This window comes from Schistocerca americana, chromosome X (genome assembly GCF_021461395.2).
Source record: "Schistocerca americana isolate TAMUIC-IGC-003095 chromosome X, iqSchAmer2.1, whole genome shotgun sequence".
Taxonomy (NCBI): Eukaryota; Metazoa; Arthropoda; class Insecta; order Orthoptera; family Acrididae; genus Schistocerca; species Schistocerca americana.
In genome coordinates, this window is record NC_060130.1 from 837,747,476 (window position 1) to 837,772,843 (window position 25,368).

Consider the following 25,368-nt stretch of genomic DNA (forward strand, 5'->3'; position numbering starts at 1 on the left):
AACCACTACAGATGAACTTTGGAACCTGTATCACAGGACGCTATTCGTTCCTAATACGCTTCGATACCATCTCGCATAGAAGAAGCTATCAGGACCCTGTGCCTTCTAGGCGACACCACACATGCTGAATTGAGGTGACTGAAATGCTAATCATTTCTGCAGAACAGAGTAATGTACATTTCCTGTGAATGTGAACGTCCTATCTACAGTAGTTCAAGATGTTCTGTTTTTTTCTGAACATTAATGTATACAGTAATATCCATGTGCATAGACGGGTTACGGTTGTTTCGGACATGTCCAACAGAACAACACCACTAGACTTCCGTTCTACGAAAACTATGATTCGATAGTTTTGGTATAGTACGTAAATGACGTACTAGATGGTAAGATTACGGGTAATATTGGTAGCGTTGGTAGGGAAAGAAACATAAATAAATGTGTGGGAGAATGACTGGGAGTTGACGACTTCTCTTTGTTCTTTGTTTGCTGGTTTGTTTGTTTTGCACATAATTAAAACCACACTTCGTTCAGTATTAGCCCAGTGTTTATTTCACGTCCATATAAAATATGAATTGCATTGTATAAATGATAAAAATTAGCTGCTCGCTTTTATGTGCTTTTATGTAACAGAAGCAATTACCGTTGATGCAGGGCAATAGCTGCACTCTGCTTTTTCACAAAGACACCGATTCCTCGAATTTTCAACGAATATTTATAGCCTTTCCACAGCTTATAATATCGCCCAATTTTGTAATAACATTGTAATGACAGTAATTACTGCTCTAATTTACGTCCATTGAAATGCATTTCAAATTATTCAACTTTTTAAAAAGAAAGCATTGACGAGTGCAATTCACATTTTAAGTGGCCTGTGACAGCCATTTCCTATACTAAATAAAATTATTTATGATGTAATTGATAATGGTTTGGGTCATTACTTTTATTCAGAAGATATTATAATTTTTAAAACAATTACGGAAACGAAAATCAAGCGTGGAGGTAGGATCGAACCCGGATCAGCTTTATGACGCACACTACTAACTTTCTCTCTCTCTTTTTTTACATTTCGTTCGTTATTGTTCGTTGTAATTGGTCGTAGCGGGCTTCACGTGACATCGGTTGAAATTTGTTGTTGATCCTTTCAGTTTTATTTTTTTCTTATTACGGAGACTAGCCAGCCCTCTAACTGAACCCGCTAAGCTAACATGCCGGCTGCTGAGCTATTTTAACGGTACATCTACATCTACATGGATAATTTGCAAATCACATTTAAGTGTCTGGCAGAGGACTCATAGAACCACCTTCACAATTCTCTGTTACTCCAATCTCGCATAGCGCGCGGAAAGAATGAACACCTATATCTTCCCATACGAGATCTGATTTTCCTTATTTTTTCGTGGTGATCGCTCCTCCCTATGTAGGTCGGTGTCAACAAAATATTTCGCATTCGGAGGAAAAAGATGGTGATTGGAATTTCGTGAGAAGATTCCGTCGCAACGAAAAATGCGTTTCTTTTAATGATGTTCAGCTCAAATCTTGTATTATTTCAGTTACACTCTCCCCCATATTTCACGATAATACAAAACGTGCTGCCTTTCTTTGAACTTTTTCGATGTACTCCGTTAGTCCTATCTGGTAAGGATCCCACACCTCGCAGCAGTATTCTAAAGGAGGACGGACAAGCGTAGTGTAGGCAGTCGTAGTGTAGGCAGTCTCCTTTGTAGGTCTGTTACATTTTCTAAGTGTCCTGCCAATAAAACGCAGTGTTTTGTTAGCCTTCTCCACAACATTTTCTATGTGTTCCTTCCAATTTCAGTTGTTCGTAATTGTAATACCTAGTTATTTAGTTGAATTTACGGGTTTTAGATTAGACTGATTTATCGTGTAACCGAAGTTTGAGTTACTTTTAGTGCTCATGTGGATACCGTTGCATGCTACTTCTGTCCGTATATGAGGTGTATATGAGCTACGCTTAAAACTTTATAGCCCTTTTTCTCGGAATCTTCAGGATAATGTGCTTTAAGACTTCTATGAGTGGACGCCCTTGAGGTATACTACAAACCTGCGAAGTCTCATCTCGAACTGAATTTCCGAGACCGGAAGGTCGCCTTGTAAATGTTTAGAATCAGTGATTACATTTTTTCAGAAAAAAAAAATCGCGATAGAATACTTCGATAAACAGAGATCGAATAAGGATGTTACCAGTACTTGTGCGCCTATAAACAGCCGTTACAGCTCTCATGAAGTGGCAGTTTTATCAAATTAATAACGTAATGTTACTGGATAACCTAATTGTCACAAAATGTTAACTTTAATATATGATTTTTGTTACGGACTTTTACAAATACGTTATGCCCACAAGCCAAAGCTTTAAAGTGAAGTTTGAACTCAAATGTTGACATTTCTAGTAATAAGGTGAATGAAATTAATGGGTTTTTAGGTTTTTAGATTGGTATAATTCTTTAAATACAAACCAAACATTGTGGCAAGATCATGTAAACAGTAGAAATTGTAATGCGCTATATATTCCTGTCGCTGGCGTAATTAGGCAAAACGTTGCATCCATTCCCGTGACTAAAATGCTTGCACAGGGTCGAGTGCAATGTCGGCGCTGTGAAATGTAGTTCCACAAATCCTTATATGGCAAAAAGTTTCCAATTTCTTCATGGGGTTTGTAATATTCTGGTTTTCGTCATGTACGGTTGATGACTTGGACGCGAATTCTGGGACACTGCATGTCGTATAAATGACTGTACGATTATTTTCAAAATAATTAACAACAGACTAATCCTCTGTAAAAGAAAAAAAAACAAGAAGAGGACGGCAATTAAGAAGATGTGGAGATGACTGGCAAACTTGTAATGAACCATCGCGGCAACAATAGCGCGGGACACACAGCAGTGACAGAAGTTTTGAGGGCCTCTGAACAATCGCGGGACACTAACTGCTAATAGTAAGCATAACAAATAAGCAAAGACAAACAAATGAGCACAGCACTGGATGGCCTATCTCCTGTCCCGGGTCAAACACGAATCGTTTACCGACAGTTAACTGTCTTACGCTTGTGGTAGTGGTACTGATGGTGGATGAGTGACTGTAACTGAGGTATAGTAAAAGGGCTTTATGACTTACCTCAGTAGTGGCACGTTGATCTGGTGTTTGTTTATTTCTCTTGTTATGCTAATGATGTCTAAGACGTTTAAAGCACTTTTCTTCGTCCAAACGGCCTGTCCTCCAATGTGAGCTTACCTACAGCCGCACATGATTCAGGAAACATCGGCAGTATGCAGATGAAGTGACTTGCCATCTGGAACCTTCATGAGTTTTTAGGTATCCTGGATCTTGTAATGGGACACCCTCCTCTAACACTACCTTTTTTTATAGAAATAACCGATACCATGTATACTGTTTATTCTCGTATAGGTGAACGTTCTCGGCTGTTTCACTGAAAGAATTTCATTTGATTCTGTATACGATGTATTATATTTCAGACTAAAATGTGTAAAAAGAAATTAATTTGTTACACTCTATATGTACTAACGGTTAAAATTATTCTTGTTTTACAGATGTTAGAAATACTGGGATACTTAAAATTCATATTATAAATTGCACAATTTAACGCTAATTATTAAATTTATTTCAGGATTCATTTATAAGATAATGATGTGACTTAGTAAAGATTCTTCTTTGGCAAGAAAGTTTGTAAACTTTTTTTCTTTGTAAATTCTTTGGAATATTGTGAGTACCGCAGAATGTTAGTAGTGGTGGGCATGCCTCTGACGGAATCACAAGTGGTTTTGATTGTGTCACGAATAATGGAATATGTGGAGCGAATGAAGTGGTAATTGTAAAGACGGTGTGTGGCAAAGAGTAAAATACAAGAAATATACATTCAAATCTTCACCAGTTATTTAACCATCAGGAACCCACAACGTTAAATCAAAATTTCAGCCGCAAGAATGTACCCCTAGACGCAAGACTTCGAGCCAACAGCAAGAAGAGAAAATGATGATGAGTAAAAAGTTTTTCTTTTGTATATCTTACGCTTCACGATGCTGATGAAACTAGTGGAGACACTAAGAAAAATTTAATAGTGATGTGTGGGAGGGTAAGATTTCAATCTACATGATGACAATTAAGTAGTGGTAACATTTGTTGTCAAAGATGCAACAAGTCCACCTCGAGGAAGACTGGGAATGGAGATGCTGTGTTTTGGGAATCGTGTATTAAATATCCACTTGTGTGATGGTTTGAACCTCAGGATATCAAGGGTGTATCCTAGACTCGAGTTCAGGACCCAAGAAATGCATGATTATCAGGAGAAACTAACGATAGCCTGAAGTACATTACATATACGTCTGTGTAGATATTTCTAGTGCACTTGAGTCTTCGTCATTTTGTTTAGGAGTTCGACGTTGGACACATACGCGTCACAGTGGTTCATATTTTCGGAACAGGAAATCGTTAATTAGGCCAAACAACCATACCCTGTATTTTATCGTCATCTATATTATTCACTTAGTACCCTAAAAGACAACACAAACGTCGCCCACTGTGGCCGAACGGTTCTAGGCGCTTCAGTCTGGAACCGCGCGACCGGTACGGTCTCTGCTTCGAATCCTGCCTCGGGCATAGATGTATGTGATGTCCTTAAGTCAGTTAGGTTTAAGTAGTTCTAAGTTCTAGGGGACTGATGACCTCAGATGTTAATGGCTCAGAGCCATTTGAACCATTTGACAACACAAACACTGTACGGAAATCATCGTGGCTTGGAGTACATTCGAAACAACGATCTCCATCTTATCGCCTTACTTTCGTCTGCAATAGGAGGTCGGCCAAACAAAATTTTTCTCTTTTTTCAAACATATATGTCTCACAGAAATTGGTCTCGGACACGTGCCTTCTACAGACATTAACTACAGACGTTTAGCAACTTTACGGTACAAGTATCAATTATTTGTTAAAAATTCAAGCAGGTTCCTTAAGATCTAGTTAACAAATGTCTATTCAGGGCACACACAGACACATTTGGACGAGCGCAAACTCAAGAAAAAAATCGTCAATTTCATGGGCGGGATTTGAATACATGATCTCCGAAAAGGAATCTTAGTGTCTTGTCCAACTCGGCCTCCACAAGCCTGATCCAGATTGTCTGAAGGGCAAACCTAAAACATCAAGAACTTTTGAATAGCTATTCCTAACACAACTACCCGTCTTTATGACGGAAATATTTTTACTTCCTTCTCAGGCATCAGTATACGAACGGCACGCAGAAATCACATCGTGGGTAGTCAGTTGCAATTGCTCACTGGGAGCATTCAGTTCGAGACACGGTCGTCGCTCTGACTGAAGAGGGCATATTTTCATCTAAAGATGCCGGCAGGAGGTACAGTGTACCACCTACTGCGGGAAAGAGATGTTGGATAAGTTATATCGAAAGAGGCACTACCAACAGAATTCCAGCCTCAGACAGGAAAAGACTGAAAACGCACCGAGAGGAGAGAGGGTTTGTGCGCAAGAGCTGACAGCTTCCCTTCCTAAACGTGAAGCAGATGCACCGAAGAGTAGCTTCCTCGGGTATAGTGTTGCAGTTTGCCTAAGGCTGAGGGAAACAGGGCTACACCCACAAAGATCCGTTATGGAACAGGAACTCAGAGACGAAAATGAGGAGCTCCATCCGAACGCGTCTTGGAAAAACGTAATTTTGACTGACAAAATATGTTCTCCACGAGCAGCGATAGTCCAAGAGTGATTTAAAGGCCACGAGTGACAAGACATCTAGAATAATATGTAGCGACTACAAGCAGAAGTCAGTAGCTATTGGTTTGCGGCTGAAGGTGGATTTCTGCGAGGAAAGCACGATTACTTCACAGAAATGAGGGACCTCTTGATAGCACTAAGTACACACATATAGTGAAAAACGTGATTCTTCCTTCAGTGGGAATTCTATAAACTGAAGGACACAATGAAATGGCCGGCCCAGTCTGGGATGTTCGGTCGCCTGGTGCAACTCTTTTGATTTAACTTCACTTTGGCTACTTGCGAGTCGATAAGGAAGACAACACACACATACACACACACAGTTCCGAGCGGAGACTATCCTCTATGCTGGTGGGAATCGAAACCGGGGATCCCTGATCGAGAGTCAGAAATCCTAAACACAAGACAACGAACTGCTGGCACAGTGAGGGAAAAGTCACGTTACAGGAAGGTCATTTTCCTGTCCATAGTTCCGCATTCGTTCAGCAGCATCAGCGTCGTGGAATGGCCGCCACAGGCTGCTGATATGAATCCAGTGGACAAAATTTGAGATGAGGTACCACGAAAACTGTTAGATAACTGGGCACGGTACCAACCAACTACATCCGACACCCCCTGAGACTGTCTGCTTGAAACCTGGAAGGAAATTGTTTCTTATTACAATTACGTTCGATTCTCATAGATTCTATGCCAACACACATGATTAAAGCTAGAAATGAGGGAATGTGGACAATATATTAGACCACTGAAAACATTTTATTTTCTTTACTTGTTCTTTTCTCCAGTTTTCTGTCAATGAGAGTCTGCGGAAAATAGCCTGGCGATTTCAAAATCTCGAACCCGAAATAGTAAAATTGCAAGCCGGTGATCGATTTAATCATAAATATACGTCGGAGTGAAGCCACACATTTACCATAACAATAAAATAAAAACAGCGAATAACGGATGGAGTATAAAGAGAATAGTTGCGTATTTGAGTTTACAAAATAGTGACAAGTTTCATTAAAGCTTTAGTGACTACAGCTAGCTGATAAATTTTATACAAAAATGACAAACACAGACTAGATAAAGAGTGGTTTTTGATAGGGAAAGCATACTTTGGGGTACAAGTTATATAAATTTTCCCTTGAATTAATCCCTTTTATAATGCAGTCTGATTTTGGTTACATGAATCCACTGTGATGCCTAAATCTATTCAAATGGAATCAACTAAGATCAACTATACCACAAACTATGGTTCACCTGAGGAGAGGGAGCTGCGAATATCATTTAACAACCATTTGCCGGTGCAACAGTACTTTAACCTTTCACCTTGATTCAAGCGACAGCAGAAAACGGCGCGATGTGGGCCAGGAGCGGTCGCTGCGGCATCTGTAATGTTCTGACGCTTCCGCGAAGACATGCGAACTACACGGTGTGGCGTTCTGATTATCATAACGCGGGAAATATCCCTATCAGAGCCCTGAAGTCCCAGCAGATTTCAGGGTCAGGCGCACCCGCTCGCTGGTCTGGCCAAACCACTTTAGTACACATGTACGACGGTGCATGCTGCAATTGTCAAACGTCAGATGGCCAACGAATAAGTTCACCCTAGTGACAGACGATATGTTCAAGATGATAAGCCGTTCCACTGTCGGTACAGTTGGAAACTGTCACAGGCTCTTAGTCCACTACAAGATACAGACCACAAGTCTAACCCACTAGGGAAAGACCTGAGTTCTCCAACAGGGGAGGACCAGAGGACAAAGACCGCCAAAGAAGCACAACCACTTTATACCAATCCTCGGTATTGGATCTGAACTGGCAAAACGAAAGCGTCCCCACATTGCACAAACCAATCGAACTATCCACTACTCATTGAATCTCCTCTTTTGACTGTTCTGTTGTCCTGGTAGCCAATCCAGACACAGACCCGGGGTTCCCACTCGGGGGGAGCAAGCCTCTACTTGCGTATACTGAGCGGAGCCAATCAGTGATTCCAAATCTCTCTTTGTCTGAAAAAAAGAAGATTTTTGACTAGGGAAGTGTCGTTCTGACGGTAAGCATGGTTACGTTTTGGCAAAAAAAAAAAAAAAAACCTACTTACACGGGTCCACAGTCCCTCGTTTATGGAGTGATCTGATCTTTCCGGGCTGACCATTTCCAATTTCTGAAATAAGGCTTTTAGGCTTCCGAGACAGTCGTGCCCATGAAATATATGTTTTTGCCGCTCACTGAAAGAGCCTTGCGACTTCTTGGCATCAGGAGGGGGGGGGGGGGGGAGGGGGATTTACATTCCTATCTCCACTATGTACGTACGCAAGCCACTCTCTCCGTATCATCCCAGCTTCTAACTCGAGCAGACACAGAGATGTATGACCTTCCCAAAGTTCAGTTTACACCAGTCTCTCTTAAACGGCTTCCTTCTATGACGGACTGGCGCCTCGCCCAGCTAAAATGTTTTGCGAACCTGCGCCGTTCTGTCCGACCCTAAGCTGAAGGAGGAGAGAGCTTCGGCCAGAAGTCCCTCTGCAGGTAAGAACTACTGAACACAATTTCGCAGAATTCCTCGCACAGCCATGACACTGCGTTCAGCAATTATGGCTCCCAGTTCATCTCGCTCTCTGTTCTCGATCGCCTCTGCTACGGTCCCCTGGGTGCAAGCTCACTACAGATTACACATGCAGTTACAAGAACATGCTGCCCACAATTTTCTCTTGTAGAAAAAGTCATTAACCACACATTGTAAATGTAGTACCGGGGAACACCTAGATCGTGCTATAAAATATGTATGTTAATGTGACTGACAATGTTGTTAAAGTGAGAGAGTGGCATGTCGTATTTCAAAATATGTCTTAGTTTTTCTTTAGTTGAAATTTTTTTTTTAAAGGTCCGCCGCCGGTAGCTGAGTGGTCAGCCTGTAGTGGGACGGCTCCAGTGTGGCACTTGGCACAACAGATATTGGCGCTCCTGTTACGCTCCGCCCCTCACACAATTTCATCAGTCACACTTTTTTTCCCCCAAGAATCTTATTTCCCGGTCCAAAAAACCAATGCAGTGACATGGGTGCGGGGAATGGTGGTGGGCTACGTGTATAACGAATCGGAAAAGGACAAAATTGATTTTTGGCATTTTCTCCTGGATGGACACACGAAGCTGCAACAGCATAAGGAATATAGGCAAGACTTCGCTAATTACTTGCGACTTACATTTACCGACCCGCCGGCCAGATGGGGTGTGACGGGTGAGAGATGAGACAGACGAAGAAGCCGAGATAGACATCGATCACACTTACGGACCCTTAGTTAATTTCGAGAAGACGACCCAGTCTTACACCAACGTCTGGAGAACGAGTCGATAGATGGCTCTCTGGCTCTATCGAGCGTCGGGTCGTGAGCAGGTGTCGCCCCCGACACGAATTTTATTTAATTGCTACAGGAGCATGTTTCTTTTGTATTTGTACTATCCGCAATGTCTTCATGTCTTTCATTTGGACATTTTCAGTTTTATTCATTTCCTTAATTAATTTATTTTCTAATTAGCCACTATTTGTTAACATATGGACTTTGTAGACACTATTTATGCGATAATACAACAAAATGTCTGTCAGCAAAGGTGGTAAGCCTGAAATTGGTTACAAAAAAAAATAAAATAAAAAATAAAATAAAATAAAATAAAAATAGAAAAAGTGGTTCCCTTGAAAACAAAGAAAAACAAAAAAAGAAAAAAAAGATGGTAGAGCACTTAAAAAAAAGGTTGGTGGAGCACTTGCCCGCGAAAAAAAAAGATGGATAGAGCGAAAAAAAAAAGAGTGGTCAGCGCGACAGACTGTCAATCCAAAGGGCCCGGGTTCGATTCCCGGCAGGGTCGGAGATTTTCTCCGCTCAGGGACTGGGTGTGGTGTTGTCCTAATCATCATCATTTCATCCCCATCGACGCGCAAGTCGCCGAAGTGGCGTCAAATCGAAAGACTTGCAGCGGGCGAACGGTCTACCCGACGGGACGCCCTCGTCACACGACATTTCGTTTCATTTTTTAAGTATGTTTTTAAAGTATTAAATTTCTCTTTTATTTTCTGTCCACCTACATACTTGAAAATAAATAAACCGTGAGGGACATTTTAAACGATTTTTTTCTTATTTCAGATTCGTCTTTCTCTCTACTGCTATCTCCTGCACCCTCTTTAATTTCCCCTCCCACCAATTTCTCTCGCTCTTAGGGGGCTATGGGCTGAAAATATCATACGTGTGAAACTCAATTATCTCTATATTCAACGAAGTAATGACTGCTGTCTATAGGGGATGGCAAATTCATTCGATATTTCTAGATTTCCAGGAGGTTTTTTACACCGTTCCTCATAACCGGCTTCTAATCAACCGTCTAGTTATGCGACTGAATTCGTGATATCCCGTCAGAATGGTAACTGATAGAAAGTCATCGATTATAACAAAAGTGATATCTGGCGTTCCTCAAGGAAGTGTTATAGGCCCTCTGAAGTTCCTGTTCTACATAAACGATTTAGGAGACAATATAAGAGGCCCTCTTAGATTGCTTGCAGATGATGCTGTCATTTACTGTACATTAAAGTCATCAGATAATAAAAACAAACTGAAAAATGAATCAGACAAGATATTTTATGGTGTGAGAAGCCCGCCCGGTCTAACGTACGGCTTTCCGGATTGAGAAGGAGCGCCTGGTCCCCGGCACTAATCTGCCCGGCGGACTTGTGTCGAGGTCCGGTGAGCCGGCCAGTCTGGGATTTAGGCAGTTTTCCATCTGCCTCGCCGAATGCGGGCTGGTTCCCCTTATTCCGCCTCAGCTACACAATTGCTGTGCAAACAAGTTCTCCATCTACGCGCACACCACCATTACTCTACCACGCAAACATTGGGGTTACACTCGTCTGGTGTCAGACGTTCCCTGGGGAGGGGGATTGGGGGGGGGGGGTTCCACCGAGGGGCGTACTGTACAAAAACCCTGCAAGAGTGGTTCGGTGTGGGACGACGGAAGGGTGGAGTGGACTGTCGTAGTCGTCGTGGGGTTGTGGACCACTGCGGCTGAGGCGGAGACGGAGCCTCTCCGTCGTTTCTAGGCCTCCAGTTAACATACAATACAATAGAATACAATGGTGTGAGAAGTGTCGATTGACCCTAAATAATGAAAAGTGTTAGGTCATTCACTTAATTACTGAAACGAATCCGTTAAATTTCGGTTACACGATGAATCACACAAATCCAAAGGCTTTCAATTCAACTAAATATCTAGGAACTACAATTTCGAAGAAATTCAACTGGAAAGATCACATTCATAATATTGTGGCGAAGGAAACCAGAGACTGCGTTTTTTCCCATAACACTTAGACGATGTAATAGGTGCACTAAAGGGATTGCCTACATTGTGGTTGGCTGTCCTCTGCTTGAGTACTGTTGTGCAGTATGGGAGCCTTACCAGACGGGATTGACGGAGACATCGAAAAAGTTAAAAGAATGCCACCTCGTTTTGTACTGTCGCGAAATGTGTGAGAGAGTGTTACAGATATGATACGCATGTTGGGGTGGCAATCATTAAAACATAGGTGAGATTTTTAGGAAATTTTAATCTCCAGCTCTCTTTCCCCCGAACGTGCAAATAATTTTCTAACGCCCACTTGCATAGGTAGAAATGGTAATTACAATAAAATAGTAGAAACCAGAGTTCGCACGGAAATAACTAAGTGTTCATACAGACCGTCTGCTGTTAGAAGTGGAACGATAGAGAAATAGTGAGCAGGTGGTTCGATGAACCCTGTGACAGGCACTTAAGTCTGAACTGGAGTTTAGTCATATAGATGAAGATGTTGAATCGTAGGGAAAGTGAACAGTGAACTTCACTTACAAAACAGTGGATTGAGACGGTAATCCAGCGAACAGCGGTGAGTAGAAGATAGAGGTATACTGTGACTTTTGTGAAGAAGAAGTGACATTGATAGTATTTTAGTTATTTTATGTAACATTTCTTAGGAAGGCAACACACTCCTTCCACGGGCTAGGGAATATGGTGCAGCAGAAGAGGCAGTTGGTAACTGGAGTTGCGCTTACGAACACAGAATCAGATAGCGGAATTCACTTCACGGTTGGCGGTTGACGCTGCAGGACACCACAAAAACGGACCACACAACACTATCTACAGGCCGAGAGAGCCATTCTAACCCTCGAAAACACGAGGCCTGTCGTCGTAAACAGCGGTAAGACTGTCTATCTTACGTTGAAAGTGCCCGGCGTGTTTCCTGACAACTTTACAGCAAACTGTGGCACATGCGCAGGAGAAATTCATGATACACACTGTGCTGTCTTACAACACATTTACAGCAGTAAGTGCACAGTACCATTGCTCAGGTACAACAGCAGTGCTGTGCACTAACTGCTCTTATATGTTCTAATGTTTTCATCGTTCTTATGCTTGGTTAAACCTATGTAATGGCATTAAGCATCAGTTTTCGTACGTTTTCAAATCTGCAATGGCGTATACTTCCCTGGATAAATAGCGTGTATGGCATGTAGAGTTGCCACAGTAGATATTTTTCCAATGTGAAGATGGTTCGTAATCAAAACCGGTAGTGAATAAGACAGCACAGTGTGTATCATACATTTCTCAAAGTATATCGATGTTGTTGACAGTTGCTTGAAAAAGGCTATGACGCAGCACAGAGAAGAGCAGAACGCCCCTTAAGCCGTCGGCACACGGACCGTGCTGTCAAACGTCAACGTTGAGCGTGCCAAGTTGAACGTGCTGCTGAACGCTGAGGGACGATGAGACTTGTGCATACGGTACGTGGGCCCCTACGTGGTTTACGCAATCACAACGCACTCCAGCGGCAGTTGAGGGATGTTTCTAGTTAGTAAACGGGCGAACGTAAAATTCCCACGTTGGCTCTATTAAAATGCACATTTCCTTCATCGTCCGCGAAAAGGAAAGTACCATGTCCAATCAATAAGGACACAGGCTTATAAAAGTTCCGTTACAAACAATGCGGTACAAATTTGGAATACTTCTCCGCATAAGATAAACGTTATTTCATCATTCCCACATTTTAGTAAAACCCCAAGGTCAGTCTTACTTGATCACTATTCCTACCCAGTAGCAGAATCCTTGCAACATGTGAATTACGAAGCGTAAAAGAAAAAGGAGCAAAATATCTTTATACAAGTAGCGCAAGCTGTCCTGTACATTAAGCCAATCGAACAAAGTCACCCCTCTACGAAAGGTGAGCTTATATTTACATAACATCAAATATTATAACATATACTTATATTAAACTAATAATGAAGTATGAGAACCTAATAAAAACGCGAGACGTGTGTGTCTAGGGTTTTTAAGTTTTGTGATGTGTCTGGACTCTGGCCTAAACTTTTAGGCTGGAGGTTTTAGTGTATTGCAGAGTGACTGACTCCTCCCTTATTTCCTTGCGGTCAGCCAGCCACTTCCATCTGCTACATTGTTTTAGCTCCCTCTGCCATTTTCTTCCTGTGTTGTCCATGTTTTACTGCTGACGCCCTGCATCATTCCACGCTTCGGTGTGGGTGAGCACATATTTTTCAATGTTGTTCCCCGTGTTTTATGTTCCGTTTTATGTAAATGTTCTGAGTTTTTTTCTTGATACCCGTCTCACTATGTTACTGAACGGGCGCTGAAGACCTTGCTGTCGTGCGCCCAAAAAAACCCCTCTACTACTACTACTACTAATAATAATAAAAACGCGAATGTTAGGAAAAAATTTGTAAGTCCTACGACGCGAACCACCACCCAAACCTACACTGAATAATGGAAAGAGACGCTACTCATTACGCTAAACCAACAACTCGTACCCTGTACTTAGCCATATTGTGTTACCCTTGCTAAAAACGTAAATTGTAGATAATTCTGTTACTAATTGAAATTTAATTATAACAAATTGTACCAAGAACAATGCGTTTTGGGTGGATCTTCAGTGTGTCGCTGCCTTCAAATAGCATACTCTCATAATACGCAAGTTACAATAATTCTTTTGCCACGAATGTGATGTTTCTCACTATTTTATTAGAACGAATCACACAATTAACAACGGGTTTCCCAGTGATTCTCAATTTGCTGGTGCTCAGAAACGGCATATATACATATACGCTTGAGATGAATGACAATATGGCGCCTCACAACTCTGTACTGAAGGGAGACGCGTGCGTGTGACGTATGTGGCGTTGTCCCATCTCATTGGTCAACGCTCAGACGCACGCTCAGAATATCTGACATGCCAGATATTGCTCTGCACGTTCGGAAAGACCCCCGAACGTGCTATTCCACGCTATGACGTCAGAAATTCGGCACGCTCAACGCTCAACGTTCGGATGCACGGTCCGTGTGCCGACGGCTTTAGGCCGCGTCCTACGTGAGTGACAGAAGCGACCGACAGTGCGTGACATCTGGATGCGTGACATTCCAGCTACAAGCAGCAGCGCCAGGCGACATGCCTTGGTGTACTGCGTGCGAGCGGCGAGCTCTCACTACAAGATGGCTACAATAGCTGACCATATGTTTCTTTGAAATGGCGCCCATTGATTGTTGAATGTTGTAGCTCGAGAGTAAGGCACCAAAATTAGCTTCATTTAGGATAATTGAGTGATAAAGGAGCGCAAGCATGACAATTTACAAAGGGAGGAATTTTCGCCGAGAATTTCGTCATTCATATCCTGCCCTTCGAAATCACCAGACAAATTCTTGGAATATACGAAAATGAGCACAGATACTACCTCATCAACGAATTAAAGATGGGTGTCTCTTATGTGACCACCAAATTTTAGCGGCTGGTAAGTACAGCAGCATGTCTGATGTCTGTAAGTAGGGGAAATGGGTTGCCGTAGCAACGAGGTGCTTGTAGTTTAGCAGTAGCCTTTCACCAGTAATGTACTTAGTTGTGAGTCCTGGTTTCGGATCCAGTTATGTTTTAAAGTTTATGTTCTGTCGTAACCACAAGCGCCGGAACGAAGAGGAAGAACGGAAGACCAGAGAAGGGGGTGAGGAAACGCCAGCCAATAGCCCACTGACAAGGACCGCGCCGCGCCAGGAGAGACCTCTGGGAGCAGTGAATATAAGCGCCGCTCCAGCCAGCCTCTGCCGCTCAGTATCGACTCAGTATCGGGACATTAGGAACGTATTCACAGAGCAGTATTAGTGACGTGTGTCAGCTTGCACGAACAGTTAGATGTGATCCACAAACTGTGTGACAGACTCGAGTGAACTCTGACGTGGATGCATGTCGCCACTCGCTCGCGACACCTTTGTAAATACAAGTTAAGTATTGTCAATCTGCTTTATACACTCCTGGAAATTGAAATAAGAACACCGTGAATTCATTGTCCCAGGAAGGGGAAACTTTATTGACACATTCCTGGGGTCAGATACATCACATGATCACACTGACAGAACCACAGGCACATAGACACAGGCAACAGAGCATGCACAATGTCGGCACTAGTACAGTGTATATCCACCTTTCGCAGCAATGCAGGCTGCTATTCTCCCATGGAGACGATCGTAGAGATGCTGGATGTAGTCCTGTGGAACGGCTTGCCATGCCATTTCCACCTGGCGCCTCAGTTGGACCAGCGTTCGTGCTGGACGTGCAGACCGCGTGAGACGACGCTTCATCCAGTCCCAAACATGCTCAATGGGGGACAGATCCGGAGATCTTGCTGGCCAGGGTAGTTGACTTACACCTTCTAGAGCACGTTGGGTGGCACGGGATACATGCGGACGTGCACTGCCCTGTTGGAACAGCAAGTTCCCTTGCCGGTCTAGGAATGGTAGAACGATGGGTTCGATGACGGTTTGGATGTACCGTGCACTATTCAGTGTCCCCTCGACGATCACCAGTGGTGTACGGCCAGTGTAGGAGATCGCTCCCCACACCATGATGCCGGGTGTTGGCCCTGTGTGCCTCGGTCGTATGCAGTCCTGATTGTGGCGCTCACCTGCACGGCGCCAAACACGCATACGACCATCATTGGCACCAAGGCAGAAGCGACTCTCATCGCTGAAGACGACGCGTCTCCATTCGTCCCTCCATTCACGCCTGCCGCGACACCACTGGAGGCGGGCTGCACGATGTTGGGGCGTGAGCGGAAGACGGCCTAACGGTGTGCGGGACCGTAGCCCAGCTTCATGGAGACGGTTGCGAATGGTCCTCGCCGATACCCCAGGAGCAACAGTGTCCCTAATTTGCTGGGAAGTGGCGGTGCGGTCCCCTACGGCACTGCGTAGGATCCTACGGTCTTGGTGTGCATCCGTGCGTCGCTGCGGTCCGGTCCCAGGTCGACGGGCACGTGCATCTTCCGCCGACCACTGGCGACAACATCGATGTACTGTGGAGACCTCACGCCCCACGTGTTGAGCAATTCGGCGGTACGTCCACCCGGCCTCCCAATGCCCACTATACGCCCTCGCTCAAAGTCCGTCAACTGCACATACGGTTCACGTCCACGCTGTCGCGGCATGCTACCAGTGTTAAAGACTGCGATGGAGCTCCGTATGCCACGGCAAACTGGCTGACACCGACGGCGGCGGTGCACAAATGCTGCGCAGCTAGCGCCATTCGACGGCCAACACCGCGGTTCCTGGTGTGTCCGCTGTGCCGTGCGTGTGATCATTGCTTGTACAGCCCTCTCGCAGTGTCCGGAGCAAGTATGGTGGGTCTGACACGCCGGTGTCAATGTGTTCTTTTTTCCATTTCCAGGAGTGTAGAAATGAAAGTACTAATGTTATTTGCTTGAATTGTTGTATAGCATTCCGAGAACACAGCATCCCTTAGGCACCCTATACGAGGCGAGTGGGCAAGACCCAACAGTTTAACTGACTCAGCTACAATTCTATCACCTGCTGTATATGCAAAGTTTCCTGTATACTCTTTACACTACATCTCAAAGTGTATTTTTACCTAATACAGTATATGATTCTCTGTAAGTGTATATGGATCTACCCAATACACCACACACATTAAATTCCTAATAAAACATATTGAAGATCCAACAAATTTTGCTGATATTGGGAACAGACTTCAACATCAAGCAATGTTAATGCCAGTTGTTTCAGTTAATATAAATAGTTTACATAAATAAAGCATAATTTTGAAAACAATAAAAAGCAAACTCTTGTGAAATGATTTGTCTGAAAATAAGAAATACAATAGATTCAAGAAACTTCTGATGCTTCTCATTTGCTATACATGATTTAAAACATCATTCAAAGGCACGTCAATGTTTTTTATCTATTTTTATTTCTTACCTTTACAGACATCACTTCCAAAAACATTTGACTGATTTTGTTTCATTTATTTATTTTCAAGCATTATTCATATCTGACACCTCTTTTGATTTTCTAGCGTCTTCTGTTATAGAAATATCCTAACTGTAGTATTTGATTCGAAAGAAGCCTTTTTGATATTTTAAAAGTCACACCAGTGTCTCTTTATGCGCAAAATAGCTACGCCTTCAACAAGTGAACTTTTTGACACTCCATTTACGTAGCTGACAGCTTGCAGTTATAATCGAGGAAGGTAGATGGCACCAACAACACATTAGGACTCTAACAGTGTAGCGGCTAAAAGGAAGCTTAAATCTGATATTAGTGTGCCGCGATTCCACATGTTCTGTTCACTAAAACAGCTCCCGAGCGACTCCTCGACACATTGAACTACAGCTCAAAACCTGACACTGAGGGAAATGCTTCGTTCTCATTGGCTGATGATCTGTATGATCAATCACAAAACCTGCTACCTTCAAATACCACCACTAATTCTCAGCTCACCGAATAAGACTGCAGAAAATAAATATGAAAGAACTTCGAAATTTACGAAACTAAATTTAATTAAAATACAAAACAAAGCCCGAGTGTTCCCAAAAATAAAATATTAATTCAGTCAACTCCTAACTTTCATTATACATGATCATGCACTCTGGACATAAGTCACATGACTCACGATTGCAGAAGAACTCCCCTCGCCGGCCGATGTGACCGAGCGGTTCTAGGCACTTCGGTCTGGAACCGTGCGACCGCTACGGTCGCTGGTTCGAATCCTGCCTCGGGCATGGCTGTGTGTGATGTCCTTAGGTTAGTTAGGTTTAAGTAGTTCTAAGTTCTAGGAGACTGATGACCTCAGATGTTAAGTCCCATAGTGCTCAGAGCTATTTCAACTATTTGAACAACCCTCGTATGCCTACACATAGTTATCAATACAATAAAATATACACACTTTATGTATGTCCTCCATACACTCTCACTGTTTCCAAAACACTTAACAAAACATAAGGGAACTATAATTCTGACATGATTAATTTTCTATGAGCAGAGGACTGTAAGCAAAACAAAGAAATTTCTAGATATCAGACTGCTATTTTAGCTGTAGTTTTACATAAAATTATAAGTAAGTATTTTATGTCTTCCTCTGTTTCTTAGTACAAAAAACGTTATAATAGCCTTTATATAAAATTTTATACCTCCGAATGATCTGAGATTTTAACAGAATTGTTTTATTGGCAACATAATTCTGTATATGAAGTATGAAACAAATCAGCCAAAAATTAACAGTATTTCCCTTAGAGACTCCCTTTATGCCTAATTTATTTACGTACATTTGAGATTCATGTAACAGCATTATTATTAAGAAGCATCTCTTTTAAGTAAATGTAAACTGCATTAACCATAGACTCACAAAAATTTCACTATCAAAGATCTTTGTCGATAAACCAAATATTAATGAAACAGTAATTTTTTAGAACATTTGAACAGGTAGCGTTCGTAGACTCATAGCGCCCGCACCCTTCACTGCCACTGTATACCATCATGGTAGTAGAACCGAAGATGGTCTAAAACAGGCCGAAACCGGTGATCTCAATAAAAAATAAGTTTCTTGCTGTTGTGAGTGTGCATGTTTATTTTATTATGAAACATTTACATTATTACATCAAAATTTTAAGACCTTAGACATGATAGCAATACATCGAAATAATTTTACAATTTTTTACCAAAAATATTTTTTCTAAAGTGTTTCGAAAATATGACAAGTAAATTACATTTGATTTTTTCTGAAAATCCTTAAAAACTAAATTTCTCTTAAATACATCCAAAAACCAAAGAACCTGGAATACCTGCCTAATACCGTGTAGGGCCCCCGTAGTCACGCAGAAGTGCCGCAGTAAGTCGTGGCATGGACTCGACTAATATCTGAAGTAGTGCTGGAGGGAACTGACACAATGAATCCTGTAGGGATGTCCATAAATCCGTAAGAGTGCGAGCGTATGGAGATGTCTTCTGAACAGCACGATGCAAGGCTTCCCAATTATGCCCAATAATGTTCAAGTCTGGGGAGTTTGGTGGCCAGCGGAAGTGTTTAAACTCAGAAGAGTGTTGCTGGAGCCACTCTGTTGCAATTCTGGATGTATGGGGTGCCGCATTGTCAGGCTGGAATTGTTCAAATCGATCGGAATGCACAATGGACGTGAATGGATGCAAGTGACCAGACAGGTTGCTTACGGACGTGTCGCCTGTCAGTAGTATCTAGACATATCAGGGGTCCCATATCACTCCAACTGCACACGCCCCGCACCATTACAGAGCCCCACCAGCTTGAACAGTCCACTCGTCCGACCAGGCAACCTGATCCACTCATCAACAGCCCACTGTCGGTGTTGACGGGCCCAGGTGAAGCGTAAAGCTTCGGGTCGTCCAGCCATCAAGGGTACAAGAGTGGGCCTTCGGTTCCGAAAACCCATATCAATGATGTTTCGTTGAATGGTTCGCACGTTGGCAATTGTTAATGGCCCAGCATCGAAATCTGCAGCAATTTGTTGAAGGGTTTCAGTTTTGTCACGCTGAATGATTCTCTTCAGTCTTTGTTGGTCCCGTTCTTGCAGGATCTTTTTCCGGCCGCTGGGATGTCGGAGATTTGATGTTTAACCGGATTTATGATATTCATAATACACTCGTGAGATGGCCTTACGGGAAAATTCCACTTCATCGCTACCTCGGAGATGCTGTGTCCCATCGCTCGTGTGCCGACTATAACACCACGTTCAAACTCACTTACATCTTGATAACCTGTCAATGTAGCAACAGTAACCTATCTAACAACTACGCCAGACACTTGTTGCCTTATATGGGTGTTTCCAGCCGCAGCGCCATATTCTCTGTTTACATAATATCTCTGTATTTGAATACGCATGCCACTACCGGTTTGTTTGGCGCTTCAGTGTATTTGCTATTAAAAAGATTCCGCTGTATTGAAACGATTCAAATTACATCACCTATTTTACACATAGGCACTACGGTTGGTGTCCTTCTTAGTGCAATACTCACACTTTTTGCAAAGACAACTATTTACATAGACGTTGAGCGTCAACGAAAAAATGTATAACAATACATCAGCTACGTTATCAAGAGGCACTGTGGTGAACGTTCCTCTTTCTCCCGTTACACACATTCTTTACACACGTAGTCTGTTATAAGGACGTCCGTTCCTCTGTCACTAATCCGGTAACATTCGTACAAGGTTCACAAAAATGCCATACCTTCTAATTATGCTATGTCTAAGCCAATTCATCAGATCCTCACACGCCGAAATTGTTTCTTCTAAGAGTCGTCAGACGCACTTTCTCTGGTACTTCAGCAGATATTTGCAGTTTTGTTTTTGCATTGTTCAGCTGGAGTCAGCCCAAACAAAGATTGCTCATCCCGTCTTTCATGAGACGCTGACTGGCGACACAAGTCATTCGTCTGTGTTCCATCACAAATAAAATGATTTTAAAGCAGAATCGAACGTGCTAATTCAATAGAGCTGTCTCATATTACTCTAGTGGTATATTTGTATTATCAGAGTATATTAATATGGGCAGTAAAAATTAAGTGTAGCCAGTGCTCTAGCAGCGAAAGCATCGCCCTAGCCCGTACTAACTCCTACTGCCAAGCATACATTGATATGCAGTCGCTGCTAAATTGCTTTATATTCGTCCTGTGTTATTGTCCCTGTTAATGCATATCGATAGTACAGTTATCGGAGTACACTAATTTGGGAACGTTGCGTGGCGTGGATGTGTAAAATTCTAATTTAAAAATGATTTTGTTTGTAATGGGATACTAAACGACGCAGGAAAGATGTGGCGAACAGTAACTATCTGGGCTGACACCAGCTACACAGTGCAAAAGCGAAATTGTAAATATCCACCGATACACTAGAGAACATTCTTACTGCATCTACATACATAAAGTGGAGGGTACCGTCTACCAACAATAGTCATTTCCTTACTTGTTCCACTCCCAAACAGAGCGAGGGAAAAACGACTCTCTATACGCCTCCATAGGAACCCTAATTTCTCGCATCTTATCTTCGTGGCTCCTACGCAAAATGTGCGTTGGCGGCAGAAGAACCGTTTGACAGTCAGCTTCAAATGCCGGTTCTCTAATTTTCTTAATAGTGTTCCTCGAAAAGTTCGTTTCTTTCTCTCCAGGGGTGACCATTTTAGTTCCCGAAGTACGTCTGAGAGCCGTGTGGCTCGGTCAGCGATATTCCCGCCGCCGGTATGGGTCATCTTTCCGGTGGTGTGCGCAGAGCCGATCGGGGAGCGAGCGGTAAGCTCTAGCAAGTGGCGTGGAATTTTGCTTTGGGGCGCCTAGCAGTAACGTCATTTGCCAAGTGTGGCGGACAGTACAGGTGCCGTGCGAGGTAGCAGGAAGAGGACATCTAAAAGGGGCTGTTTACATGGGTGACGGCGCCGTAGGAAATGTCGCCGGCGTGGAAGCAGTCACGTTACTGGGAAGCCGTTGGTGTATTTCGCTTGCTATGTGTCTCCTGGCACCGGCCTCTGCGGCGGCTGGCTTCGTCGAGCAAGCAACAGGGTAAGGGCCTTCCTTGTGCTGTAAATTGTGGTCGGAATCGGCTGCTGGGTTCTGTACTGTTGACTTCATTTTCTTGGACGGCCGTTGCTACGCCTACTGTGTCTGTCCTCGAATGTGTTTAATTTCAACTTGCTTAGTACGCAATGTTCTAGTGAGAGCTGTCTTGATGTGATGATTAATATTTACTAGGGCCTGGAGTCCTGATACATTCTTTTTGTAGGTTACCACCTTCATTGTTTAACCGTCATTGAAAACAGTTTGGCTGGTCCTTGTCTAAGTGCCGCCTGGTTATTGTATTTATATCACACGACGGAGTTAAGCTGGCCAGTTGCTATAGATATACATGGATACATTTTCCCTGGATATATTTTGCAGTGAATTGCAATAACATCACTGTTACGTTTCTATCTGAAGTAATAGTGTGTCTGAGAGACACGTGTCTAATTCTAAACGAGTAGTTTCATAAAGTCTTAAGAGTCACTGAGAGGCCAGTTGTTATGGTGTGTTTAAATAGTTTGAAACTTATTCTATTAATGAAAGTAATAGAATTCCTTCAATGACAGTATGTGTATATTATAATTAATTCAGATTTAATCACAAATTTAAATTTGGCTATTTGCTGTAAGTCGCTTTGTGTTTTGCGTCGGAGGGCGAGAGGGGGGGGGGGGGGGGGAGGGAGGGAACTCGATCTCGATATACCGTTAGCCTGCACCCTAGTTGTTTTTTTATTTAGTTTCATCGGGACATCTGCTGTTTGTCTTGGTAGGGGGTGCGGCGTCCTGCGTTGTGGCCTACTTGTGCTGTGTATTTTCCGCCCCCTTTTCCCGCGCGTGCCGGCTGTCCGTGTATCGAGTTCGCTCGCGGCTTAATGTATAATTGGCCTTCCGCACATAAGATAACAGATTTGTACTGCTTAGCTGATGTTCATTAATAGGTTGATTAATTCTACAGATGATGCGCTGTAATGAATTATTGTTTCTTGTTACATAAGGCAAATGTCAGTCTGTTGTAGATACCCATTAGTTCTGGAATTTTTCGTGCCTATTCGTGACCGTTGATGCTCACTGTAGGGCGTAGATTTTTGAATCCCACGAGGTTGCTTGGTCACATGAAATTTTATATTTTATATCTTACATTGTAGGGTGCCTGCCATTTAAGTAACGTGGTTGTGTGCCATGGTATCTAATTTGTTGTTGCCTGTACTCTGAATTACTTTGGTAATACCAATCACTGCAGTAACGAAAGACTACATTTCCTAGTTAAATTTTAGTAAATCGTTCTTCAGGTTGATCATAGTTTTGAGTAAATTTTAACTCGTATCACTAAATGTGTAATAGGCCATAAGTGCCGTGGTTTATGAATGTTTAAATTTTGAAGTAATCTGCTCTCACCTAAATGGTAATTTTAAAAAGGTGTTGATGGTTTTGTTATTTTTCTTGTTTAAATGTCCCAAATAAATGTTCAGTGCAACTGTCGATGGTGATTGCCTGATGTCACTTGTTCTAGTCCTACCACCCCACAGCCTATTGTTCTGAGCTTGTGTCGTTATGTAAAAGTTAAATTCCGTACTATGTTGACACATCACTCTAACACTTCAGTATAGTTCGAACTTACCGGTAACAAATCCAGCAACCTGCCTCCGATTTGCTTCGACGTCTTCCTTTAATCCGACATGGTACGGATCCCAAACACTCGGGCAGCACTCAAGAATAGGTCACAATAGCGTGCTATATGCGGTCTCCTTTACGGGTGAACCACATTTTCTCAGAATTCTCCCAATAAAGTGAAGTCGACGATTCTCCTTCCCTACCTCGATCCTCACATGCTCGTTCCATTAATGTCGCTTTGCAACGTTACACCCAGATATTTCGACGACGTGACTGTGTCAAGCAGGACACTACTAATGCTGTATCCCAACTCTATGGGTTTGTTTTCCTACTCATACGAGTTAACTGATATTTTTCTACATTTAGGGCTAGCTGTCGTTCGTCACACCAACTATAAATTTTTTCTAAGTCATCTCGTATCCTCCTAGAGTCACTCAAATTCGACACCTTCCAGTTCACCACAGCATCATCAACAAACAACTGCAGATTGCTGCCCACCCTGTTCGTCAGATCATTTATGTGTATAGAAAATAACAGTGGTCGTATCACACTTCTCTGGGGAGCTCCTGACGGTACGCTTGTCTGATGAACACTTGCGGTCAGGGACAACGTTCTGGGCTTTATTTCTTAAGAAGTCTTGTGGTGTCACCGCCAGACACCACACTTGCTAGGTGGTAGCTTTTAAATCGGCCGCGGTCCATTAGTACACGTCGGACCCGCGTGTCGCCACTGTCAGTGATTGCAGACCGAGCGCCACCACACGGCAGGTCTAGAGAGACGTACTAGCACTCGCCCCCAGTTGTACAGCCGACGTTCATAGCAACGGTTCACTGACAACTACGCTCTCATTTGCCGAGACGATAGTTAGCATAGCCTTCAGCTACGTCATTTGCTACGACCTAGCAAGGCGCCATAGCATTTGATATTGACATTATAACATGTACCGTCAAGAGCGATGTACACCAATTGTGGATTAAAGTTAAGTATTATATCAACTACGTACTTTATTTGCTACTATTAATTCCCTTAACTGTTCCAGACCTCGCGCCAGTCTGCGTGAGTTTAAAAGCGTGCATTTCGGCCTCCTCTAGCAACACAGTGTTGGCTATTCTGCCAACACTTCAAGTCTTCGAGCCACTCTCACGTCTGCGTACCTACTCTGTATGCCCGAACCTTCGTTAAGTCTGCAGTTGGGCCCCGTGTCAAATGATTTCCGGAAACCTAGGAATATGGCATCTGCCTGTTGCCCCTCATGCATTGTTCGCAGCATATCATGTGAGGAAGCTGCAAGCTCAGTTTCGCACGAGTGGTGCTCCCTAAAACCATGCTAATTCGTGAACATAAGCCTTTCAATCTCGAGAAAATTTATTATATTCGAACTGACAGTATGTTAAGGGTCCTGCAGCAAACCGAAGTTGGGGATACTGCTCGGTAACTTTGCGGATCCGTTCTTTTACCCTTCTTATACTCGTATGAAGAAGCCACCTGAGCTTTTTTGTAGCTGCATGGGACTTAACGGTGGGCGAAACATTCGCGATAGACTCAATCTAAGTAAGGGGCCAATGCCATGGAGTACTCTTTGTAAAACCCAATTAGGATTCCATCCGGAACGGGTGCCTTATTTGCTTTCAATTCTTTCACTTGTTTCTCTAGGCCAGGGATGCTTATTACTACGTCGCACTTACGGGAGTCTGTTGAATGGTCAAACGAAGGTATGTTTGCACGGTTATCCTTCTTGAACGATTTCTTAAACGCGTAATTTAAAACTTCGTCATTCGTTTCGCTATATTCAACAGCCACATCAGACTGGTCAGCGAGTGACTGGATGGAAGCCCTTTTGAGCATTCTCTTTTGAATCGAGAGTGCAAAGGCCTTTGCTTTCTCAGCAGTTTCCGAATTTCGTTGTTAAACCATAGTGGGGCTTTTCCGTCCGTAATCAACTTACTGTAGAAGAACACAAAGTTACTATAGCGCATAGTTCTGCATACCACGATTTACAATCTGTTTAAACTTTGCCCGCAATTCCTCTTCGTCCATCTTACTAGATCAAAGTGATGTCAGTTCACTGTCTAAGTGAGATTCTAACAACTGCTTATACGCTCTTTTTAGTACAAATATCTCCTGG